The sequence below is a fragment of the Achroia grisella genome, unplaced genomic scaffold (genome assembly GCF_030625045.1).
Source record: "Achroia grisella isolate CSIRO2021 unplaced genomic scaffold, CSIRO_AGI_Agris_v1 utg544, whole genome shotgun sequence".
In the NCBI taxonomy this organism is placed as follows: Eukaryota; Metazoa; Arthropoda; class Insecta; order Lepidoptera; family Pyralidae; genus Achroia; species Achroia grisella.
Window position 1 is genome coordinate 2,749,256 of NW_026712929.1, and position 24,895 is coordinate 2,774,150.

Below are 24,895 nucleotides of genomic sequence, written 5' to 3' on the forward strand. Positions count from 1 at the left end.
CAAGTTTTGTAATGAATAGTTCTGTTTCATATTTTAAATGATAATTTTGTATACATCACTGCATTTAAATTTTAATAACTAATTATACAGATAATTTCCTATATATTTGATGTGAAACTATGTAGGTAGATACTTATAAGTAGATATATTTGAACTAACAATGTGAATAAATACAAAGCAATATTATTTCCAGTAAAATTGTATAACAATACATTACACTGTCATTTCTTACTTTACATGTAATTTTGCCTCGACTAACGAATACATACCACAGCAATTTTCTATACAAATTAAACTCATATAAATGTAAATAGAATCTTGTACATCGCCCCTACCTACAGTTATCTAATGTAATATATTTTAAACATGGAACACTATTTGAATTTTCTACACTATTTATTTAGAGAAAAAAAACTACTATTCTAAATTTAAAAAGACAAATACATAGAACAAATATCTTAATTTTGAAGTTAATCGAAATAGAATAACGTTCTAAATTTAAATTATCAAAAACGTTATTGTCAGTTCACGCGTCGCGTTCTGCCACGTATACCTACCCCTTATTAAAATGTGTTTTTCCAACATCTTCCCGCTGCTTAGCCGAAGCGCCACCTATCGGCCTGTTAGAAAGATTTAATGGGGAATTCTCTCATTTCTATCGGGTCTTACCGTAGGATTTATACTGGCTCCGTGGATCTTTTTTCCATACGATTGTACTTCCACGGATTTATCCGGAGTCGCGTTGAATTCGCAATTTAAATATAAATTGTGATTCGCCGTGTAAATGACGAAATATGACCCGACTATGTGATGTTAGGTATGTATTAAAATGAGATTTTACTTTTTACTGATGTTTTTCCGCTTTATAATTTTAAATTTCGTTTTGGTATAGATTTAAATGTAGGTAACAATTTGTTTTAACAATACTTTTGTATGATATTAATGTGTCTGATATACGAATATTTATCCATCCATGCATTTTGGAATTGTTCGTAATAATATTATTATCTATAATAGAGTACCTATTATAGTTGTTGTTATTTTTCGGATGACGATTTTAAAGTATTGAACAACGATGTTTGTCTGTTTTCTAATTTTGTTTCAGTTGAGGGGGATAGAATAGGGTTGGATGTTACTGATAAGAATGCCTGTGCAATCATATAAAGAGGCACACCTTATCAGGAGTAGCGACCCATGAGGGGACAAATTATAATCAGCTATTTCCATGGGGTTGTTTATACCCATAATATCTACGTAACGGTAAACAAAATCTATTAGGGACGTTATTTTTTAAAAACATATAAAATACTTCAGATCATTAATTTTATTTCATTAAATTTATTATTCGACATTTACAAATATTTAATAATGATTGTCTATTTAAGATATGAACGGTCGTTTACTAAATAATTAATTATACTCGATACAATTACAGGTTTTACTTACCTATCGATCACTTACTTTAGAGTAAGTACCTATAGGTATATTTATCATAGCGGTGTCCGTAGTCCTGTTCATCTATACTGGCGCCGGATATCACTTAGATATTATCATATGAGTCGTCACCTTGTTTGCCAATCCAATTACATACAATAAATAAGTAGATAAGCAGTACATAATAAAAACATCGCAAATGCATACATCAAACCATAGGTACTGTCGAATTGGGGTAGAAATTTAACCTTTCATCATCTTAGTAGTTAACAATAAACCATTCTGTTACCTATTATTAAATTATTACTATACTATACTACTGTATTTTTAAAACCAAAACCATCAAAAAAATTACAAACACAAAAAAGCTATTCAGCAATAGTTTCTACAAAGAATCGAACTGAAAATTATTTTTTGAAACTGAAAACCTATACCTTTGTAATATACTCACCTAAGATATCGGTAAATTATATTTTTACGACATATAAAACTTAACACTAATAGAATAACGTATTTCTTTCTACAAGATTCTTATACTATGCAATTGAAAATCAACACGTAATATTGTGTACGGAGACTTAATTTTTACCCCATAAACGCACCCCACGAATACGATACGGTATGGAAATTCGGCATTCGTCGGCCATATTCGCCAATATTCGGGCGGACGTGCGTCTCGCTCCAAATTGCCTATTTATTCTTAACTTCATATATTACTTTGCGCGTGTTGTCTGCGCAAAGAGATATTTATTGTTTGACCGTTATTGCGTCAAATGACGTATTCGTTGTACGTATTATCGGATTGGTTAAGGATGGCGAAAGCGTGACGTATGTTCTACACGCAACTCAACCACCTTCAAAAAAGAGGTTCTGTATACGATTAATAATATCGAATTCACTGTCACTTATCTGATATCTTAATTTATTTATTTTTATGGAATGGAAAAATATAGAATATTATTTTGTACTACTAGTACATACGAAACAAATAATATAAGAATCTATAATGGCCAGTTCTGTTTTTGAAAAACTTTTAACTACTTCAAATCTGAGGAAAACATCCAAATCCACTCAACACTTGCTCGGCTTGATAAATGTAAATTAGAAGAGAGAACTTAGCACCAACTAAGGTGTCTGTAAGAGCATTTCTAATTAATTTACCTACTGTTAGAATATTTTATCGTATATGCTCGAGTACTTCCCATTCGAAAGGCAAATTAGTTGCTCACTCAACTTCCAACATGTACCCACCTATAATTTATCAGAGCATTTATAAGTAGGAACAGTCAGCTTTATAAATGTTTTAGGCAACAGAGTGGCCAATAAAATGTTGGCTGCCAGGTGTAGAATCTTTTTCATAATTAAGTTATGAATTAAATTACAAACAATACTAAAGGGTCAATCAAGAATGTTCCTAAGCATGTATTAAGACTAGTATTTAAATGATTTATTATTAGTTATTTATATAAACGTTACTAATATTGTACCTTACATTCATTAAAAAATAAAAATGTGTAAGATAAATAAGATTCTCAATCTTTATTCAAAATTTGCCTATTGACCAACTTCACTCTTGATAAAAGACAAAGTATTTCTCAATTAAATATATAAAGGAAAAGTAAAAGCACCGTCGATTCAGTAAGAACTTCCTATAATGCAAACTTATTTTTATTTATTTATTTAAAACTTTATTGATTTTGTACAATAGGCGGGCTTAATGCTAATAGTATTCTCTACCAGCCAACCTTAGGGAGTGCAAAGATACTCGATTTAAGACTATTATATATTATATTATATTCTATTGTTTAACTTCTACTGGATTTAAGAAATTGTAACTGACACTGGGGAAAAAAATCCATTATTAAAATATATTATTATTATTATTAATGTCAGTTAAAAGTAACCTTTACCTATTGCAATATAAAGTCTCTTACTCCAAGAAGCTATTTCTGCTCTAATAGCGAAATACAAAGGGTCCCAAATAATTATCATAGTTGCGATATTAAATATTTTTCTCTCCAATTGTATGGGGGAGTTATGAATGCGACTTATTTATGGGCAAGCTACTGGTATAAGATAAAGTCCCATCCAATATAATATCGCCATTAGCTATATTTTAGTTGATGAATGGAACAAGACATTAGGTATTATTTCCATACATTACCTAACTACGAACGTAGGTACGGTCAGCTAAAGAAGCTGTCAAAAGTTGACACCATAGTAGATAATTGTAGTAGATTGGCTTAATAAGAATGAGTTTTAAGTGTCTAGCAACCTTTTAGCAATAAGAAAGAAAGTTTAAGACTTATAAACAAATCCACAGTTTTACATAAATATGATTTTTATTATTGCAGAAATATGGGTTACATTTCTTCAATAATAAAATTCATATTTAAGACAGAAGTCATAACTAAAATATACTAAACATACATAGACTTAATATACTTACCTACAGATAAATAGAAGTGTTTCTAGAAGTAAGTAGAGGTAGAAGTTATGTAAATTCATAAAACATCCTTCTTTAGCTAACAAATTAACTATTTTATCATAAAAAAATAACAGGGTTGTCATCACAAGAAAAACGAACTCGGCAACGTAATTAAAATTAAAATTACTCAGGTAATTTAGCTCACAACTCACGTTTACTGCTCATAAATAACGCTCATGTACACTTAGACGTAGGTAGAGGAAATAGCAGCCCATCTTATTATATTCACAAAGTAATATCGATAAAAAGTAAAACACACACCCATTTTACGCTTAGACGAAAGAATAGGAATAAGTTGACATAGTCTTCGCCCCTGAGTTATGTGGCTCAAGATAAACGACGCGGGCGAAATGAAGTCGCTCCCCACCCCCCCACGCCGCGGCAACCACCCCCGGCGCCCTCAGGAGGCTACCAGAAGACATAAATTTGCAAAGAAAAATCCGCGACGGTTACCCGGGAATGTGTGATTTGGTTTTTTAATTGAATTAGTTTTCGTTATCATTCATATGGCATTTGCGATTTTATTAATGATATTATTGATAAATCTAACACTATCCATTAAGACTATTAGTATGCAATGACAGTACGATACGTACTACTAAGAAATACAAAGTCAGTTATTCGGCTAGAGCAGTAACAGAACTGCTCTTCTTATTAATTAACTTATATATAATGATTGGAATTACATATGAGATAGTTAAAGACATTGATTAATTTGCTGCAATAGTAACCTAACAAGAATAGCTAACAAGAGAGATAAAATATTTCAAATTATTAACAAGAATAGAAGTCAGCAATTAGTAGTCACTTTAATATTATGATATGAAATGACTTTACTATGAAATGTAGATAGTAAGTAGTAAATAGTAGTAAGTAATGAGTAGATAGAGATTAGAGGCATTATTCGTCAGTACTATTATGATTAATACTCGACATTCATATACTTCGGGGAGTACATTTGAATCGTACATGGCAAGGAGTGCGTCTAACGCCATCTTTCTGTTCAATTTGTTCTTTAAAGAAGTCTGTCTTATTTATGCTTAATTGTAACAAATAATATATCTACTTGCTTGTTCTAGGTTGTATTTGGTAAAGTAGTGATATTAAATTTGGATTTATCGAACACAGTTAATATAGTATTTACAGTAATTAATGCACAATATTATATAAATATAGATTCATACTGTCTATATCTATATATATGTAGATATGCAGACAATTTGCAGATATGAAAAATGTTACATGTTTCTAATTGCGCCTGAATATATAATAAATTAAAGCGTCCATCCATTTGTCTGTTACACTTTAGCGAGTAAGCCTTTATGAAATTTAAATAAAATCTATTGTAGCATGCGTTTACCTCCTGCTAAGAATTATTTTACTGTATATTATTCTTACTATGTTTGTGAAAAATTTGTTTATATTTATATGAATTGGTAAGTCTATTCAATTCTGTAAATACATCACAATAGGCCGATATTTTATCTGCTAACTAATTAAATTGAATAATATTATATTTACTTCCTATAAGTCTACAAATAACGCACAAATTGCTATCAAAGAGACAGTGAGCAACCCATAAGCCGATATTCCGCGAAAACTTCGTCAATCTCGGCCATTATTTTATCTCGAAATGCCATCAATCGCCTTTTTTCCTGTGTTTTTCTTACATTAATAATGCGTTACTATCTCCTGTAAGAAATCTATTGCTGACCTGTATTATTGTCATAGGGATATTTACAGCGTTCATTTATTTGTCGGTGTCCCCTCTTATTTTCCGTTCGGGCCAATCCGATAGAGGGCCGTTGAAAATTTTTCGTAAGCAGCAATACATCTTGTCGCGAGTCCTATCTCTGGGCGAACATTCGACGGCCACCCTTATACTGGGTCATAGATTAAGTAAATGTGTGTATGTGTATCTGTCATTGCTTTCAAATATTCGTCTATAACCTACAGTATTGTGAATTGTGATCCTAAGAATGCCATCTGCCAACTTTTACTTGAAGTAATTTTAATAAAAGTTTCAAATGTGCGTACATTTAATAGTAAAAGTTATAGTATGACAGTCTTAATGTGCTTCATGTGATGCCTTAACTTTTCAACTGTTAGCTGTCAAAATGACATTAACACCCCATCTGCGAGACCAATTACTTCTCACCGATGGGGCTGTAGTCCAATAATAGGCTCCTTCGCAGATGAAAGCTTAATAAAGGGATTACTCAGCAGCTGCTGTATGAAACCGCATCTTCCTTTCCTTGATGTAGTCAGGTATGATAGATCCCTAAGGTTACTTTGACGACTTCACTTATATTTAAACTTTAAATGTAATATCTTTATTTACATTAGAAAACAACTGTAAAAGTTAGAAAGCAACTATTTTTTATTTATCTCAAAAATTTTTTGAATATCGTAACAAATTAAATTTTTAACTGTGAAAATATTGTAAGAATTAGTAGGAGAAATATAATTCTCAAAACAGTATGTACTTAATAAAAAACAGAATATTGTTCGTATCTTACACAAAATTTAGAAAAAAAAAACAATAACCAAATAAATAGTTTTCAAATTTTTAATAATATATTTCATCTTGACACTTTTTAGGTGATGTTCTTAAATTTTTTGCATTCATCGTATTAAGGTTTAATTTAACATCGCTACTATTGGCAGCTTTTTAATTACCCCTTAGCAGTGGCAGATGCTATAAATTTGGATAGTGTAGAACTGTCTAATTAAAATATAAAATAAATGACATTTTCTGTGAATTATCTACTCATTGTCCTCACAGAGACATAGACATAAATTCAAAACTGTGAGCATTCTACATAATTCTGAGTATTTTATCTACTCCCCCGGACCCCTCGTCGCCGCGGACGCTCGTCCCGACTAAAACCACTTGTGCCAATTTTCTCGGAGACTCTTTCCACTTTACTTGAGCTTTCGTTGTAACCGAACTTAACGACGTATTTCGCTTAGTAAGTAATAAAATTTAACTTTTATGTTGTGGTGTTTAAGTCGATTATGGATCGTTCATGGTTGTGGTTATAGAATGTTCCATTGTTACGAAATTGTAGATATTTTGGTGTACATTTGTAGGCACAGGCATTTCTTTTACCGCCTTTTACTAATGTCTCTCCGTTGTAATGAGAGGGTTTTAGTAGTGGCTCTCATTTTAATTTGATTCTTGCCAGCTTTTGATTGTTAGTCTCAAGGGAATTTCATGGACTTAGGTTAATATTTTTGTGGTATTTTATAGTACATATATACTGTACGCCTATTAAAATGTATTTAATAGTCGAATATGAACAAAAACTTCAAAATAGTATATCATAGAATTCGCTTTTATGATAAAAATCTATTATAGTCCCATCGCTAATGATCGCTGGACATTGGTTTCGCTTATATTAACCACTGTGATCAGATGGGGATAGGTATAGGGTTTTAGTTTGCGTTTTTATTATATATGTAAATAGTTGTTTCTAACATCGGCATCGGCATCCTGGGGATAACAAGAAAAACCGTAAAAATAGGATTTGTGTACACGTAATGTCATTTTTATTCTTCCCTTCCTAAGCTATAAATAGGAATATTTAAAAACAATCAAATTTATATTTTGAATTTTTTAAGTTTTACATGGTTAGATATTGTAAATAATAAAGTCTAGTCTGTTAATATATCTTAGGAACGTACTTATAATTCTCGCCACAAAAAAATCAAGCGTGAAAATATAATATTCTCCAGACTTTAAATAATATAAGAGAGTGAATCATTCAAGATCATTAGTGATACTCTATTCTTTTATTATATTTTTCTACGTGTAGGTAAATTATAACAGGGTGTCATAAGTTTGGGCCTCGACCTTAGGCCGCGGCCACACCAGGGTAATAAATCGCAGCTGTCGGGATCAGGTGACACCACCTTCTTTATGTTTTTTCCCAGCCCATTTTACGGGAAAGATAAAAATCTTTACATATTTTGACGCTGCTTTACGGTCCTCATTCTCAAATTACGCGTGTCCATTATGTAATACTGAGAAAGAAACAGTTTTAAAAGGGTAAAGTGATACTACTAGGGTACTTATCTACGCGTAGTGCATCGTGAATATATGTATACTTACATTTAATTTTATAATGAATTCTGATAATAGACTTGTAATTTTAGAACAAGTACGTATACATTTCATTTTAATATTAATGTTTTCTAATTTGTCTATAAATGTCTCTGGTAGTTTGTATAGTGATTAAAGACATTAAATTTTTATTATCGTATTCTTATACAGTTCATAAAAGTTGTACAATATGTTGAACAGATGTTGTCGACTTTACCTATTGTTGAATATAAGTGATCTCATCTCTTACTTTAAGATTCAGAAGTAGGTAGCTATCTACATGGTAATTCAAGGATAAATTCAAACTTAACATAATCCGATTTGTTAAAATTAGAATAATAGTTATGCAAAATAATACGTGAATGCAATCGATATACTAAAAAAACTTTAACATATTCAATTGTATCTACTTATGTTAAAAATATGCAATATTGTATTTTATAACTATTATAACTAATATTGTAGGTAGTTATTGGAACCTATATACCTATAAAACTAATATTATAGTACTTACCCTTGTAATACACATATATTTAAGTACCTACTTGCAAGTATAAAAGCCTATTGCTACAAAAGTAACTTAAGAACATATATTATATACAATGAGGACCATCAATTTTAATAACATTCCGTAAAGAACATTTGCAAGTTTGCTTGTTAGATGCACCGATACATTAGAAATAATTTCTATACACAAAGGAATATTTCCGATACAATATATATTCGAAATTGAACTCTCTTCAATGAAACACAAAGGTCACTTTATCGAATTCCTAATAAAGTTAACCCGTTGTTGCAACAGCAAATGTCCACACCAATTTTTACAATCCGCGATACAGTCCCAAATAAAACTGCAACGCTTTCACAAAAACCTATCTAAAGCTTAGAATTGTGCGTTCTCTTTCCTATTGGCTAGCATGAAACGTTGGGCGACAGCCGAAACGGGCGATGTATAAAACATTAGCAGATAGAGAAAAGTAGCGAGCGAACTGACTGCGTCTATGTACCGTACACCGCACTGGGCAAAACGAAAATATATTACTTTTCCGAAGATTTAGGAGTGTTTGGACCGAACAATAATGTCCGGCTTTTGTGGAAAAAGATAGATGGCGATGCATAGCTTACATGGAGCAGAGTTTTTCTTTTGTGAGCGAATGAAACTTGAGCCTGGAGCGTTGCGGGATCGTTATTAATAATATTTATGTTTCTAATGTAATAGTCGGCCTATTGTGCACTGGGACAAAAGGATTTTTCCATCGTAATAAGAAAATCACATAGTATACATTGCTATTTTAGGGTAGTAATGCATTGCTTTGACTGAAAGTTTTATATAAGTTTTGCATACACGCTTGAAGATAGAGTTTCAATAGACAAATTACAAAATAGGTGCCGATCTAGTAAGAATTGAATATATATGGCAATTTTTAGAATGCCCACCACCTGGACACTGCTTTATCAATAATAAGTGGATATTAATATGCTGCAGGTATACTGAATGCCAGTGATTTAAAAAAAAAGACTTCACAAAAACGCTGTACTCATATAAGTCAGTCAGAGTCATAGTCAACAGTTAACGTTGTTGTGAATATTGCAGGTGAACCGACCGATTTCAAGATTAATTAGGGTTTGTCTGTATTTCCATTACCAAACAGTCAGAAATTGACAGACATTTTATTTTGTTAGTTCTCCTATGCAGAGTTAAAGTTTATATCTGATACCTATAGTTATTATATATATTTACATATAACTACATAAATTATTTATCAGCTCGGTATAATATAACCAAACGGAAGAGTTTGACATCCGATTTATAATAAAGTACCAATACAATCCGGTTTGATTTGAATAACTAGATGGAAATCTTGTCTACTTTAAAGTTACGCTCTAAAAATAGGGTAGGTAACATAATTATCAAGTGGATACCAATATATTACACTGTCAAGGAAATCCGCAGTCTACTAATAATTTATCATTTAAATGTATTAGCATAATAGAGAATATATTATATATACCTACTTAACCATTAAAACTTAAAGAACTTGCAGTTTTTCTCAACAAGATATATGTAACATTACCTTTAACATATAAAATACTAGTAGGTATGATATTTACATATTTTCAAAATAGGTAAGTATTAGCCAAGAGAAATTAATTCCAAAGACATCAAAGCCTACTCTTATTCATCAGATAACTCATAAGTAGCTGATAGCTATCTATAATCTTCACGTGGTACTGCTTATTTCCTATTTTTCTACCTCTAAGCAGGTTTTATTCTGTAACACTAAATACAAACTAACAAACTGCATATAAGCAAGATAATTTACAAATAAGTAACAAGTAACTATCTAGCGATATCTAAAGCGTTAATAGCATATATAAGCATATATAGCATATATAATAATATAATCTATCTATTTCTGTATTTTTTTTGTGTGTTTGGTATGGCATACAGCCATACCAAAAACAAACAAAAAAAAAATACAGAGCGACGTCAAATACAGCTGACGGCCCACTTGATGATCAGGAGTGACTATCGCTTATAGACGTGAACTGCACTACGGAGATCATATCATCACGACACCCGTGATATCACTCATGCGTTATCAACCCAGAAGACTGGAGATGTTATGCCTATTATCCGTAGTGTAATTATTATTAATACTTTAAAAAAACATGGGCAGATTTCTCCAAATAAAAGACAGCTTGTCATAGTAATTACTACACACGCTCTTAAATAAGAAAATACAGTAGAAATTATGCGTTATGCAGCAAGCATAACTTCTATCGTAAACGCCTATCATGCCCATAAGTGATCACCTTTAGTATTTGAAGTGAAATTGCGGCAAAGCGTGACATGCAGAGGAATTGCTGATTTATTCACTATGATGAACTATGGTCGCCAGCAAATGTCGTGTCTGCATCTACCTAGTCATTGCATGGTTTCTATGGCCGCTATAGCATATTTTTAGGATTCTATTAATGACGCTTTTATTAAATTAGGTGATTCCTAAATGATCTTCAAACGAAGGTCTCTACCAAAGGTCCCTATTCTTCGCTAGATAGGTATAGTAGTAGTACCTATATTATTCCCATTACCTCTTTGTTTTATCGATCTTCTATTCCACCCAGATTTTTTCTTTATTTCTTGTATAATATTATCGTTCAATAATATACACTATTTAAAATTAAAAGTTTTGTGTTTTCTTATTAAGTAAGTAAGTTACGTGGTCACCAATACCTAATTAACTAATTTGAATAAAAAAGTTTCCAAGCACATTCAGTAAGTATATACTTAGTATAAAATGCAGCACAGTTATAAGTACATACAAAGATATAAAGAATTATGTACCTATTACGTTTTTTATACCATTAATTTGATTGATACGATTTGTCTCAAAATTACTCGATTTTGAAAATCGAGTAGATTTTGAAAAAAATCGTATTAAAATCGTATTCTACACAAACGAATTCACGGACTATACCTAGTGTTATAAATGACGTAACACTTGAAGGATCCGGAATTACCGCCAACAGTGACGCATTATGAAACCTGTTTCTAAAGCGTCAACATTCCGAATAAGCCCGCAAAGTGACTGTGCCGAATTCAGTGAGAAGTATGCCCCGTTAATTTATAGGGCGTAGGGCGACTCTCATTAAGGGTAGGGTTACACCTTGCCACCTGTAGAATGATCCGCCCGGATAGATTTATCGCTGATTACCCACTTTCGTTTTAGTTCGCTCGTAAAAATGTTTTTGAACTCATTTTATAGTATTAGGTTGTGACGTGTTCGTAGTCAGCCAGTGTGTCGAGTAGGGTAGCAGTGAATTGCGAGCATTATGGATGTGGTATTTATTATTTAGGCAATGAATTTCATTAGGGTTAACGCATTAACATAATTTATTACTATTACATAATAATTTTATTCAAATTATTTTTATATCTTTTAGGTAGGTATAGACTTTCCAGATTAATCTGAATTACGTAGTAATTAGTTAGACAATTTTTTTTTACTGCGGTGTGTGTAATTAGCATGCCTATGCTGCCATGTATTATCAATGAATTAAGTAACTAGATATGCATGATATAATAAAATTGAAAAAAAAATATGTTTTGTAAAAAACATATTTCATTTGTCTCAAAAAAAATGACTCAGTATTTGATTTTTTCTACTTTGTTGTATTAATAAATAAATATAATAAAGTATAGTTTATTTATTAATTTCACAACATCAGCTGCCTTCAACAAGGCGCCATGCTCTCGACTGCCGCGCTCCCACTCCGTGCGGCTGCACGCGGCACGCGCACTCCGCCCATAAACATGTCAGTACACGGGCGGCCCGACGCGATTTACGACCTCTCGCTCTAACGTAGCAATAACTTAGACAAACAAAAGGGAAAGCTATAACATTCATCGGTCCCATGTGGATAGTTTAATTTACGCACACAGACAAAACAAAATGAGTTAGTATGCGATTTGAGATGCGCGTATATTTGAAATTTTTACATAATTTCAATATCCATTAATTACTATAGTACTTTAATAAGTTAGGAATTAAACTTAATGGTTTTAGTAGAGTAAAAAAACTATAATTCTCAGTTCCATTGTCGTTTTAGGTAATATGGTGTATGCAAATTATGAAGCAGTATGGTTAATCTTTGCATTTACTGTGGATGCCTTGTCCTCGGAGCATGAAACGTGCTCGCTGCGATGGTGTTTGCCGTCGGCAGAGACTTTAATATTTTTATCCCTTTCTAACACACATTTCCCAGATCGTAAATCTCGAAATGGCCGCATGTAGGTTACGCACGCCGTCCGCGCAATTCCAGTGGGAGCGCATAAAGTATAGTTTTCTCTGTTTTATTACGTGTTTTACAATGCGATAAAGGAGTCTAGAATATACAAGGGAAATCAGCTGTTTAGGGCATGCTTTAAACGTGCTGAGGAATGTGGCGAACGAAATGTTGGTAGACCGTCATGAAAGTCTCTCTACTTTATTTAAATTTTTACATCAGAACTTTGATAACAATATTTATGCTCTAACAACTACAGTTGTAATGCTGTTTGTAATGTTTTTTGTGTAAAACTAAATATCTATGAACTAAGGTAATATTTGCGTTAAAGACAAGTTTCGAATAGATAATCCTTTGAGAAATTCAGATACATTTACAATTGAACAATGGAAAAACACATTAAACTAACTTGTAATACAAATTGTTGCCTGTATTTTGAAATAACTAACCATGTTTTAATGCCTTTTTAAAATATGCAAATATATAATTTAGAAAAATCGCAGTATTATCTTTATATGTACATATTTTTTCATTTGAATTTATATTCATTGATCATTTCTAAAAATATATTAAATATACCAAGGTACTTATATAAAAATCAGTTACTGCTCATTATTCTCGGTAAAACTGAAGAACGGCTTGACGTATAGTGTAGTTAGAAAAGTGATGATTTACCTATAATGTAAATAAAAATATAGATATGTAATTACTATTTTGAATTACATTTTACTGACTTATGGAGCAGCTAAAAGCCAACACAGACTACAACTTTAGTTTGAGTGCGTTTTAATCAATAATGTCGTTGTAATTTTAATCCCTGTTGCAATATGACACAGATTCTTCATTATAGATGGGTTTGTAAGGAGTCACAAGGGCTTAGTGTCTTAATTTTTTTGGCTTTAATTTTCTATCTCTTATATGGGATTTGCTCTATTGATATTACTAACTTTTATTTCCTTCACCACACTCATTTAGCAAAACTTCGTATGATATATAGTATTGTATTTTGGTGACCTCGGTGGTTTCACATTGCTTAATTATGACAGATGATCGCGAGTTTGATTCTTCATACTTGCACCGTATCTATGAAGAATCAAAATCGCGATTATTATTCATCATTTGTATTCATGAGTATCTATGATTGTTTGTATCGGTGTGGCTGTTTTCTACGTAGATATTAATTAAAAAAGCAAACAAGCTGACAGCCCATATAACAATAAATAAGTTGTAACTTTTACCCATAGGTTGTATGCATTAACAACACCGCGGAAATCACATTACGTGACGTATGTGGCACCACATAACTGCGCATTGCGATTCCCGAGGACTAATATGTCAGGTCTCCATATCCTGTAATTTCACTGCTTTATCGCATCCTTTAACTGTAACACTAAGCAAGCTACTTAATTGCTAGTAAGTAGGTGAAAATAGGTAGGAACTTAAATCGATGCCGACAACTTTATTAATTGTCTGACTTGATGAGGTAGTTCATCGCATATTTTAATTACATCCAAAACCTATAGGTATAATATTCTTATATATGTAGTAGGAATTACAAATAAGATGATGCTCTCCCTGGTTATAACGATCACCTAAGTAACATAGGATATAACGTCAGCAGACCTACAGAAGGACTAAGATCTTATGCCGTACCTTATAATTTCACTTCTATATCTCAACATCCAACTGAAAGACCGGCTTTGCAGCTAGCTGAAATGGGCAGGATAGGAAATTCCGCAGACGACATGAAGTCTACCTCTGGTCTTTTGGTCCTCATTCCAATATTATGTAGATCAGTGTAGATAATATGTTTTTATCCGTATTACTATAAATTTTGGCTAATTATGACGTCAAACATTTCTTTAATAATACTTTTCCCGTATTTATAATCGTCACCCACACGGCATTTAGAAATGGGTAGGAATGAATAGATGTTAAGTAGGAACTTGGAAGTGCGTTTGTGGAGAAGATATTGGTAGGAACTGATTGACTGTTAGGGTTCGGGAGCCCACTGTAAGATACATGGAAATGCCTTAATTAGTGCCCTATTAGTATACCTACTGCTGCGCTGTCTAATATGGCCTAATATCTAAATAGAATAGACCAATTATCTTCCTATGACGCTTGAATATTAAGAAGTTACCTAAATCATTTAAATGTGATCATAAACTGTGAGTTTTTAAAATAGGTACTTGTGCGCATCAAATTTTTTTGGTCACATATGCTGATTAAAAGGAATACTATACATTTTGGAAAAGAATCTGTAATAAGGTTAATCTGTGAATTAATAAAAAGTTAAAGAGTTCTATTAATATATTTTACGGACAAGGATGTAATTTTAAGTTTAGTTATTTTCTGATTTATTACAGGATATTATACAATTTATATATGTAGGTATTTCACACTGAAATCTTAAATTGCTGGTCTTAAACACATATGACTGTGATCTATTATACTCTGTTAACCCCATAGGCACGTGGTAGATATGTAGATCTTTGTCATGCCAACTAGTGTCATTTCTAACTAAGAAAAGATACATCAATTACTATAATTATATTATATATTACGTCTAATTATAATGACACCAACATCTATTTATTTTTAATTCATATTTATATTTGACAAGGCACTTGCCAGCTTACCAGCTACATGGCTTTAATTGAGAATAAGTCTAAGATAAGAACTAAGACTTATATAACTAAGCAAATCTCTGGATAGACTTATATTATTATTCCTCTTTATTCTATGCTACCACGGAATAAATTACGTACCTACTTAACTAACTTTTTCTCAGATGGTATGTGTAGATACTGCATAAGTAGGTACCGGATATAATGTCAAACTTTGCCAAATTTATAAACTACACACAGTGTAAGCTACATATTTTTGTTATAAACATATATAGATAAGTATAGATACAGCCATTTACAGATTTTATTTTATTCATTACCGCATCATAAATTTTATTATAATGAGAGCATATATTTTTATTAATTATACATTTCATGTAGATATAGAGTATATAATTAAATCTAATAAATATTTACAGAACATTACACTAAAAAGATATGAATGTATTATAATTTTTATTTCAAACCACTAAAAACAAGTCCATCACCATGACAGTGACAAATGAAACTGGTGTCCGCCGTCATCTCCCCTCAAACAGATTGGTGGGGGAACAAACATGGCGCTCAGATATCCGATTCTTATTGGTTGAACAATTTTGTATTGTACCTACTGTTTTTAAGATGTTTAATTTCATGTAACTAATGTTGCTATAATATGTATAATTTTATTGTTATAACTTATTTACCAAGATCAATGTTTAACTGTTACAATTGACTGATCAATGTTTAACCATTGTAAAACAGATTTAATAAAGTAAATGCTTAATCGGTATAGGGAGCTCTTATTGTTTATTCCATATTTATAATGACATATAGTTCAGGAAAGGGAGGGATAAGTGTGTAATAATAGGTAATGGAGTCTATTGGTATAATATATAGGTACCAATGGAAAATTACCATAATAGGATATATCCCTAATAATAATGAAAAATATCTAAGTTATTTGTGTATTTACTTTAACTCTAGCTTAATGTATCTATATCATATAAAAAAAGTCCTACTAATATCATGGATTATTAAATACGTTAAAAACTTTAACTAAAAATAACTCTAGGGGCAAGCGTAATACAGTACAATTTAGCATGAGCATCGCCTCATTATTGCAAAAATATTCAGTAGTACGCATTATCCATATCATCTCATATCTCCTATATATATATACCCACTCATAGTACTGAATACTGTACCCACCTACAGTATTCAGTAGTATGATCGGGATTCAGACTTTGTTTTAAAAACGGTTTCACTGATACAAGTAACCTATAGGTAGGTACAGTATATTGCCCGCTAGTGTTTCATATTAGTTCAAAATCTATTGTTCTGAGAGTGCATTAAAAATGCATTATTATTTATAAGAGAAATATAATATAAAATTAATATCGCTTACTCTTGTGATACAAAATTATAGACTTTTGTCGTGTGTTGTGAAATAGTGAAGATATTTTCAATACTGTTTAAAAAATCCTTACGGTACTACAGAATTTTGAGAGGGTGAGCTGTACTTAACGTAAACTTATGTATTATTACTATAGTCATAATTATGATGATCTACCAAATATCTAAGTACGGTTATCCAGTAATCTATTTTTACTTATTTAACGTATAATTTAATGATTATCATTATCACTAATAAATTATGTCCCCGAGACAATATAGCGAAGTAGAGCAACATTCCATACAATCGGCTTAGTATCAACGTCTGGTGCATCGAACGATACACGAAGAAACTTTACGAGGCCGCACTTGCTCGGATCGGCCGTGCTACGCCACCGGTGCCGGTACGAATCCATCGCGAGTGCCATTGGGATCGTCCAATTAATCGGTCCGATTAACGTTGTCTCTCGGACATCAATGGTGCTGGATTAACAGGGGGTGGTGTCCTTTTCTGGTCGCAGATTTAGTGCGGCGCCGCGGCGTGTGGCGTCGCCTGGCGGGGGGTGCGGCGTCGCTCGTAAACCATCGGTCGCCACATTCAACTGACGCGCGCCCAGGCGACTACGCGTTGCGTAACACCGCACCATAAACAACACGACGTGTCCTGACGCACCTGATTCAACTAACTCTGACGGCTACTTGCCCACGTGCGCCTCACATTACGTATTGCACTCATACCGCTTCTAAAACGCTGACACGTGACTCGCTCAGTGAAACTTTGGACTCTTTTAGAACTGTGAGTTTTGTGAAGTTATTATGGCGCGACCCCGTTTGCCGTCGGCGAGTCGCGGCCGCACGGCTTAAGGTGAGTTTATTGACGATTTACAGCCGGCAACTTCTGACAGAGGGTCCGACGCGAGGTTATGTTTATCGAACAAACTTTTCTGCGGGTGTTCCCCGGTCTATTGTAACGTTTAGAGATGATTTGAAACGGGAGAATGTGTTGATAGCGCACTGTTAGGAATAGCCTAAGCGCGGCGCGCGGCAACTGCGCACTCTCACATACTTATACAAACATACAAAAGTATAAGTCGACATAAAAAAGAGTTGCTTTTCAATAACTACGTAAGTATACATCTAACATCTATGTATATAAGTACATACGGTAGACCTTAGAAAACTATAGTTAGTTAGTCATAATACACAATATAATTGGTGGTTTTATTAAATACCTAAATGGACGACCTTAATACATTGACTTCTCTATATTTTTAAATAACATAAGTGTTATGAAAATTTGACGTTAAGCTGCATTTTTTTCCTATAATGTAATTATTCAGATTTTATCTATAAAAATGGTAGAGTCGAACTCCTTTACTATCTGTTATATATAATATACCTACTTACTATAATAATAATATCTACTGAGATAACTGAGAAATTTAATAAAAAAACTAAAAGCTGATAGTTTAGGTAACTAACATGTCTAATATCTCTAAGGAAAAAGTCCATACCCCTATACCGAGGAAATATATATTCCTACCTTTAAGGTCTTACTTAGACCAGACTGAAAAGAACCTTATTCGTATACCATAAAGTACAATCTCCACTGGATGGGAACAATAAAGAATTTATTTGGTAAAACCATTAAAGGGAGAATACATTCATGAAATTAAACACACATAACAATATTTTTTTAATCTTTCATATAACGCCTTGTTACAAGATCCACTTAGTATAAAAATTGTTGAGATATTATATTTAAATATAAAAAACATACTTTAATTATTCATAATCGTTGAGAAAAACCTCAACTATTAACTCCATACCAAGACATCTGACCTGCTTGATAATAGGTCTGTTTTGGGGTGAGAATGGATCGTTCCTATAATAGGACGCTAATGGGTTGTTATGGATGTTGAGGCAAAATTTTCAGTTTCGTGAATAGTATCACTTTCGGGTAAGTAGGTATACCCTCTGTTATATCCTTATATACCTATAGAACATGTATAATTAAGAATATCATTTTAAAGCATTTCATATACAAAAATTATCCTATATATAAATAAATATACCTATAGAGGCATAAGCGATCCTTGTATAAGCAAATTTATTAAAATACTATCATTTAAAATTATATCTAAACTATTTAAATAAGTACCCAATTAAAAATATTATTAAGTGTTTTTAATTACCTGTGTATTTCAAATTACTTTATGAATACAGATCAAAAATAAATTTAAATAAAAAAAATTACCGGTACCTATATTTAATAACAAAACTCTACTTAACTCAATGTGGACTTCCAAAACTTCATTTAAATTCGTTATAAAATAATAATACATGCTCACTCAATTACCTCAAATAATTATAATGGATCGAGTGAATTCACTGATCTTAATTCCTAATTACATACTGTTAAACCAATTTGAATATGAAATGTAACAATTAATTAACCACATAAATCACTGTATTCTTCACGGTTACTTTATACAACTAACTTCCATTATCAAGTAATTATTATTTTTAAGAACATTGAAAAAATTTTCATTACATAAAAATTATCGTATATGTATCTAATTAAAGTCTTTTATTCATAATATTTTATTAATGAGACGCTGTTCTAGTATAATTAACATTATCACCGTTGTTGTTACAAGTAATGAAATGTTCAACACTTAATAAATAGACCATAAATGTATATATAAAGCATAGTCAGATTTGCCAGTTATTACCATTATAATTTAATCGAAAATTAACTATAGAACGTTGAATGAACTCGCTTATAAACTTAAGCAATTAATTAAAAAAAAAATCACCTTGTTCTTTTCGACCGGTCTTATATTATAATGAAATTAAATTAACTACTTGTATATATATCTTTTTAATTATTAGCTATGTTTAAATATGTCAAAAAGTTCTAAACTTTCCCAAAATAACGTAAAATACACGTAAAATGAGTATTATTTTGAAAATAATGTAATAATCGACTCTATGTTCTGTCTGAGTGATGTAACTTGGGAAAAATATACTTATTTATATAGTCATTTACTACCTATTTATTATTGAGTTTCTGTCATGTGCGGAAAATATCAATAAAATATAATAATACAACAAATTACAGGATTACAAATTAATAGGAAGATTTAAAGCAGATCTTACTAATTTAATATTTAATTAAAGAACTTTCGCGGTACTTTGATAACTGTATAGAGAGATGAAATTGCCAACATAATTGAACTTTCACTTGCATAGAAATACCTATTAAAATATCGCGATAGCTCTTTATATTGTTAGTATAACTACACTAATATACCTAATTATTTCTATAGTCTTTTAAAATACACCCTATCCAATTAAAGTATAAAATTAAGTTTAGAAATTTATATTTTTTTTCCTGTGGTACATCCTTGTGTTTGCTTACCAGAGGTAGACTGAAAAAGTCTAGCCTACATCAGTCTAACCTGTTTCGCCATGCAATTTGCGTTTTAAGCTGTGTTTCGGGTGTAGGATGTGATCTCTGCCTAATCGCATTCTATGGATAAGACACCTATATCTGGGACCTCTGGAATGACAACCCAATGCAATCAGCTTGTTTGCTATTTCAATAACATAAAAAATAGTTTTAAATAACGTTAGATTCTACTAGCGTTATTTAAAACTATTTTTCTATTTTTTTTGGCCGTTGGTGCCGTAAAAACCGTGCATTCTATTAATAAATAAATATTAAAACTATTTTAAATTACTTATTATATAATCTTTCTTAGTTATAGATGCATTTACTGCAATGATAACGCACTATAATGCAATGTTGCTTACTATTTTGTTCAGGTAAAGGTAGTTAGATCATACAGATATATAAACAAAGGATGCATGATTCTCGTAAATCACAAGATACACATTCTGACTATTAATGTACAGGTTTTCCTCTCAATGACTAATGAAACTAATATAGCTTTTACCTGTAACGTAAAAAAACATAGCTAACACAGAGTTAATTTTATTTAGATTTGTCTATTGCCATTTTATTACTCTCCATTTCGATCGTCAAGCAGATTTTTTGGATGCTCTACTAGGTTTGGGGAGTATGATAGATATGAGAAAGCCATTACAGGCTACAAAGGTATAATAGCGTAGTCCTCCGAAATGGTAACAAAGCATGATAAGTTCCATGGACTTCATGTGACCGTTATCGCTTTCCATCATATGGACATTTAGCTTTCCAATTACTTAGATGATTCCGTTTAATAGAATAGTTTATTACATGTAGGTAGTATAAAATAAGGAAAAGTCAAATAAAACCTTATACCAACCCACCTACCAGCGTGGTAACAGCAGACAAATATCCTCCTTTTATAAATTGACTAGCCACGAAACTTGTAGTCATAAAATTAAAGTAATTTTGTCACAAAAGTTGCAGTCGTTATTCAATGGTATTCCTTAAATACTAAGAAAAATAAAAAAAATTGTCCGTGGCTAGTTTTGTCCATCGGTGCGCAGGCGCACCGGTTTGTTTGAAATTCTGCTCATGCACGTCGCCATATTTGTCTTATTTCATATCACCCCGCTTGTTAGATCTCAATCTCTGCTTATTATTCAGAGATGCTGTCGGTTATTCTGTAATTTTAGCTCATTTTGTTGCCAACAACTGTTTATGTAGGCTACAACACTGTTAGTAAGAAAATATTAGGTTTATAATGTATAAACTAACTAAAATTAAAGTACGTGTGAATAATAAACATATAATTCAGTTTATGTAATTTAAGAACCATTTTTTGTATAGATACTTCATTACTTAGATAAATTATATATATTCGTTAGTCGCGTTATTAGGTATATCCGCTTTTTGAGAAACTATTAAAAATATTATAATAATCAATAAATTACACAATGTATCTTCGTATGAACATTCAATTGCCTGTTCACACACAAGAAAAGGTAATAATTAATTTATAATATTAATATAGAATTTTATGGATAAATACATAATTTAACAGTCTTTTTAATAAAATATTAAAACATTCTATAATTACAATCTGTTACCTCCATAGACGAAAATATACTTTGTTCCATATAAAAGAACAACTCGTCCGTATTAACCGTTATCGAAAAAAAAATAGGGCAAGTAAGTATATATTGTGAATTTGCTGGCATGAAATTGTCCTTCGCGGTCATAAATTATCATCTTAATAAGTTAATGAGTGATTCCGCAAATGCCTTTGTTTTTGTGCTCAAGACCTCTACAAGTGGCGATGTTGCTACCGGCCGCACTCGTTATTCCCATATACGTGCGCACAGCGCATCTGCCTCAACGAATTTGATTAAAGCTCATGTTTATTTATCGTGTATTTATTCAAAGTGGACATGTCCCTGTACCATTTAGAGACAGCACTGAAAAATATTGGCGTTTATATTAATCCAACGAGTTGAATTGAATTAGACGTTTTATCGAAATTAACGGTATTCTAATTATAAATTAAGATTTCCAGTTAATTTACAAATTCTATGTGTTTTATTACTTTTACTGTAATGTTGGTACCTATTGTAAATAATGTTGAAGGTTAAACGTAGACTTTTAAAAAGTAGTTTTTTGTAATATTGACAATCCATAGTAATGTAATAATTTGTTTGCTATCTTCATTTTATTACTAAATGGATGAATACATGAGGTCGTCATCCTCATGTATTCATCCATTTAGTAATAAAATAAAGATTGTATCTCGTAATCAGATGTAGGTTATATTTAGCCTTAAATACGAGCATACTGGATAAAATCCCGAATATCTGACCGTAACCTGTAAAGGTTCTATAGTTACACCAAGTTAAAGAAGGTTAAGAAAGTATGTTTCATTATTAATTGTTTAAAAATATAATACATACACAGGTATAGGTTGATACTGTGACAATTTGATTACGATGTATGACTAATTCAAAGCCCCTACGTGTTCTCAATTCATCTCACGTAGCGCTGATCAGACGTTATTGAACTTTTAATTCCAACAAAAAAATATTTCGAAGCATCAAACATTATCAAGTAACAGGTGAACTGCTTACCTCCCGCGAGTAAAAGTAAAAAATAAACATCTGTTGGTGAGAAATGTATGCAAGCATCGTTTGTACACGATCATATCTACTTGAAATATGTCGCTTACGACAAATTGCACTCACTTCAAACACTGAGTTCCAGTCGCAACGGAATAAGCAAATAGACGATTGTTTTGCTCCCTAGTCACGAACGAGCCGAATCGATCTTAGCTATTAGGTAACAAAACGTAAAATCGCTTAATCGCTAAACATCGTGAAGAACTGTAAACCCGTTAGAGTACCGCACTTCAAATTCGCATAATTACCGTATAGGCAATAAATCGTCTTGCAAATGCTGGATGCACTCAGTTGATCATACTAGTGCTTTGTTGTACGACATCATTGTCTTACTGTACGTAGGTTAGTAGATAGTTAAGATCACCTGTAACTAAAAGAAAGCCATATATACGCCATACCATAATGTAGTAGCACCTTGCGTAAGTAAGTAAGTAACTGTTAAATTATTTATATTAAACACTTTGTTTGATATAAGGACCTACATATATATATATATATACCTACATATAATAAATAATTAATTTCGTTGCATAAGCTTTTCAATTTATTAGATATAAAATATTATTTTGCGTGTAAACGATATTAATATGGAACGGATAATATCTGTATTACACTTAAAAGCAACACCGAGTTACGTAAACAAAGGAAGCAATCGTGTTTACTTATCCATATTTTCATCTATGATTTACAGATGTTATGACCTCAGCAGTTTGATAATGAACGAGGTGGTCATAAACGCCGGAGTCAAGAGAACATTAATGTCAATAAAAAAGCAATAAACTCTATTAGCCATCATAAACTTCACCACATCTGTTCAATAACTCGTTTCACTTACAAATACTAATAATTGTTTGATTAAAATATTACTAATATCAAATTAACAATTAGAATAATAAAGTATTTATTTAAACTAACAAATTTATTAGATATCATGTTGCGCGTAATATTCAATTTTGCGAGTTTCACTTGCGTCTTTTTTATCTTTTTTCTTTCGACAACAGCAGTAAATTTTCATGTCCTAATGATAAGCGAGTTTCGATAAAAAACACGGAAACGAACCTTTGTTATGAGACATATAAATAGAGCAATAAATTACCTCAAGGTGTTATTCCTATTTGAGGCGCTTGGCCACAATTCTCCAAAACATTAGTATTATGCATAAATTCATTGTGGAAAACATTAGCATGATAATTGGTTACCTGCTTATTTGAGCAGGTGAATTGTTATAAATGAGCTATTGTCTAAATCTTATTGTTAATTTGTGCAACATTTGCCGTTATCTGCAAAGCTTTCTGTTATTGCATATTTCTAAAGACCTTTCCTATTTTTTATTAGTCTAACGGACCTTTAAAAGAATTTTGTAAACATAACGGTTCTACAAAGTGTATTAAAGTGTGTATTTGTCGCTTTCCACTGTTTTACATCACAATGGATGAATAGGCTGCTTTTTTCTTGTGAGATATTGCAATTACAATTCGGTTCAAAAGAAATTGACTTTTGACAATATTATTTGAATATTTTAACATATGTTATTTTGACTACTGTTATGCCTAGAAACAAAGAAGCTCTTTCACTCATTGTTTAAATTGGTACTGTTACAAATTTCTGTTTTAAAACCATTTGTTATTTTAACAAACACTATACAAGAAACTATTACTTTGCGAGTATCAATTTTGCTCATATAAAATATTATACTTAGATATCTACATGTGTATTTTAAACGTCAATATAAAATAACATTCTGTAAATTGTTGTAATTAAACAATAAAACTATCATTTAGTATGTATGTATACATTAAAATATTTGCTTGTTAAATAATTTTTACTATATAATGTTATATACTACTGATAAAGTATATGTACATATATACATACATATATAATGTGTACTACTGATAAAGTATGAACAAGTAACAATCTTGTGGTTATAAATGAACAAATTTTTGTCAAGGGTGTATGTATTTGAATAAA

The 24,895-nt window shown here is 31.5% G+C and overlaps 1 protein-coding gene across 1 annotated transcript in view; it reads left to right on the forward strand.

Annotated features, from left to right (window-relative positions):
• Positions 1–17,193: 17,193 nt before the first annotated feature.
• LOC131847933 (homeotic protein antennapedia-like) overlaps positions 17,194–24,895 on the forward strand; it is a 205,887-nt gene continuing 198,185 nt past the window's right edge. Inside the window, exon 1 of the mRNA XM_059197656.1 lies at positions 17,194–17,687. The gene's annotated coding sequence lies outside the window, so the exon portion shown is untranslated. The remainder of the gene's footprint in view (positions 17,688–24,895) is intronic.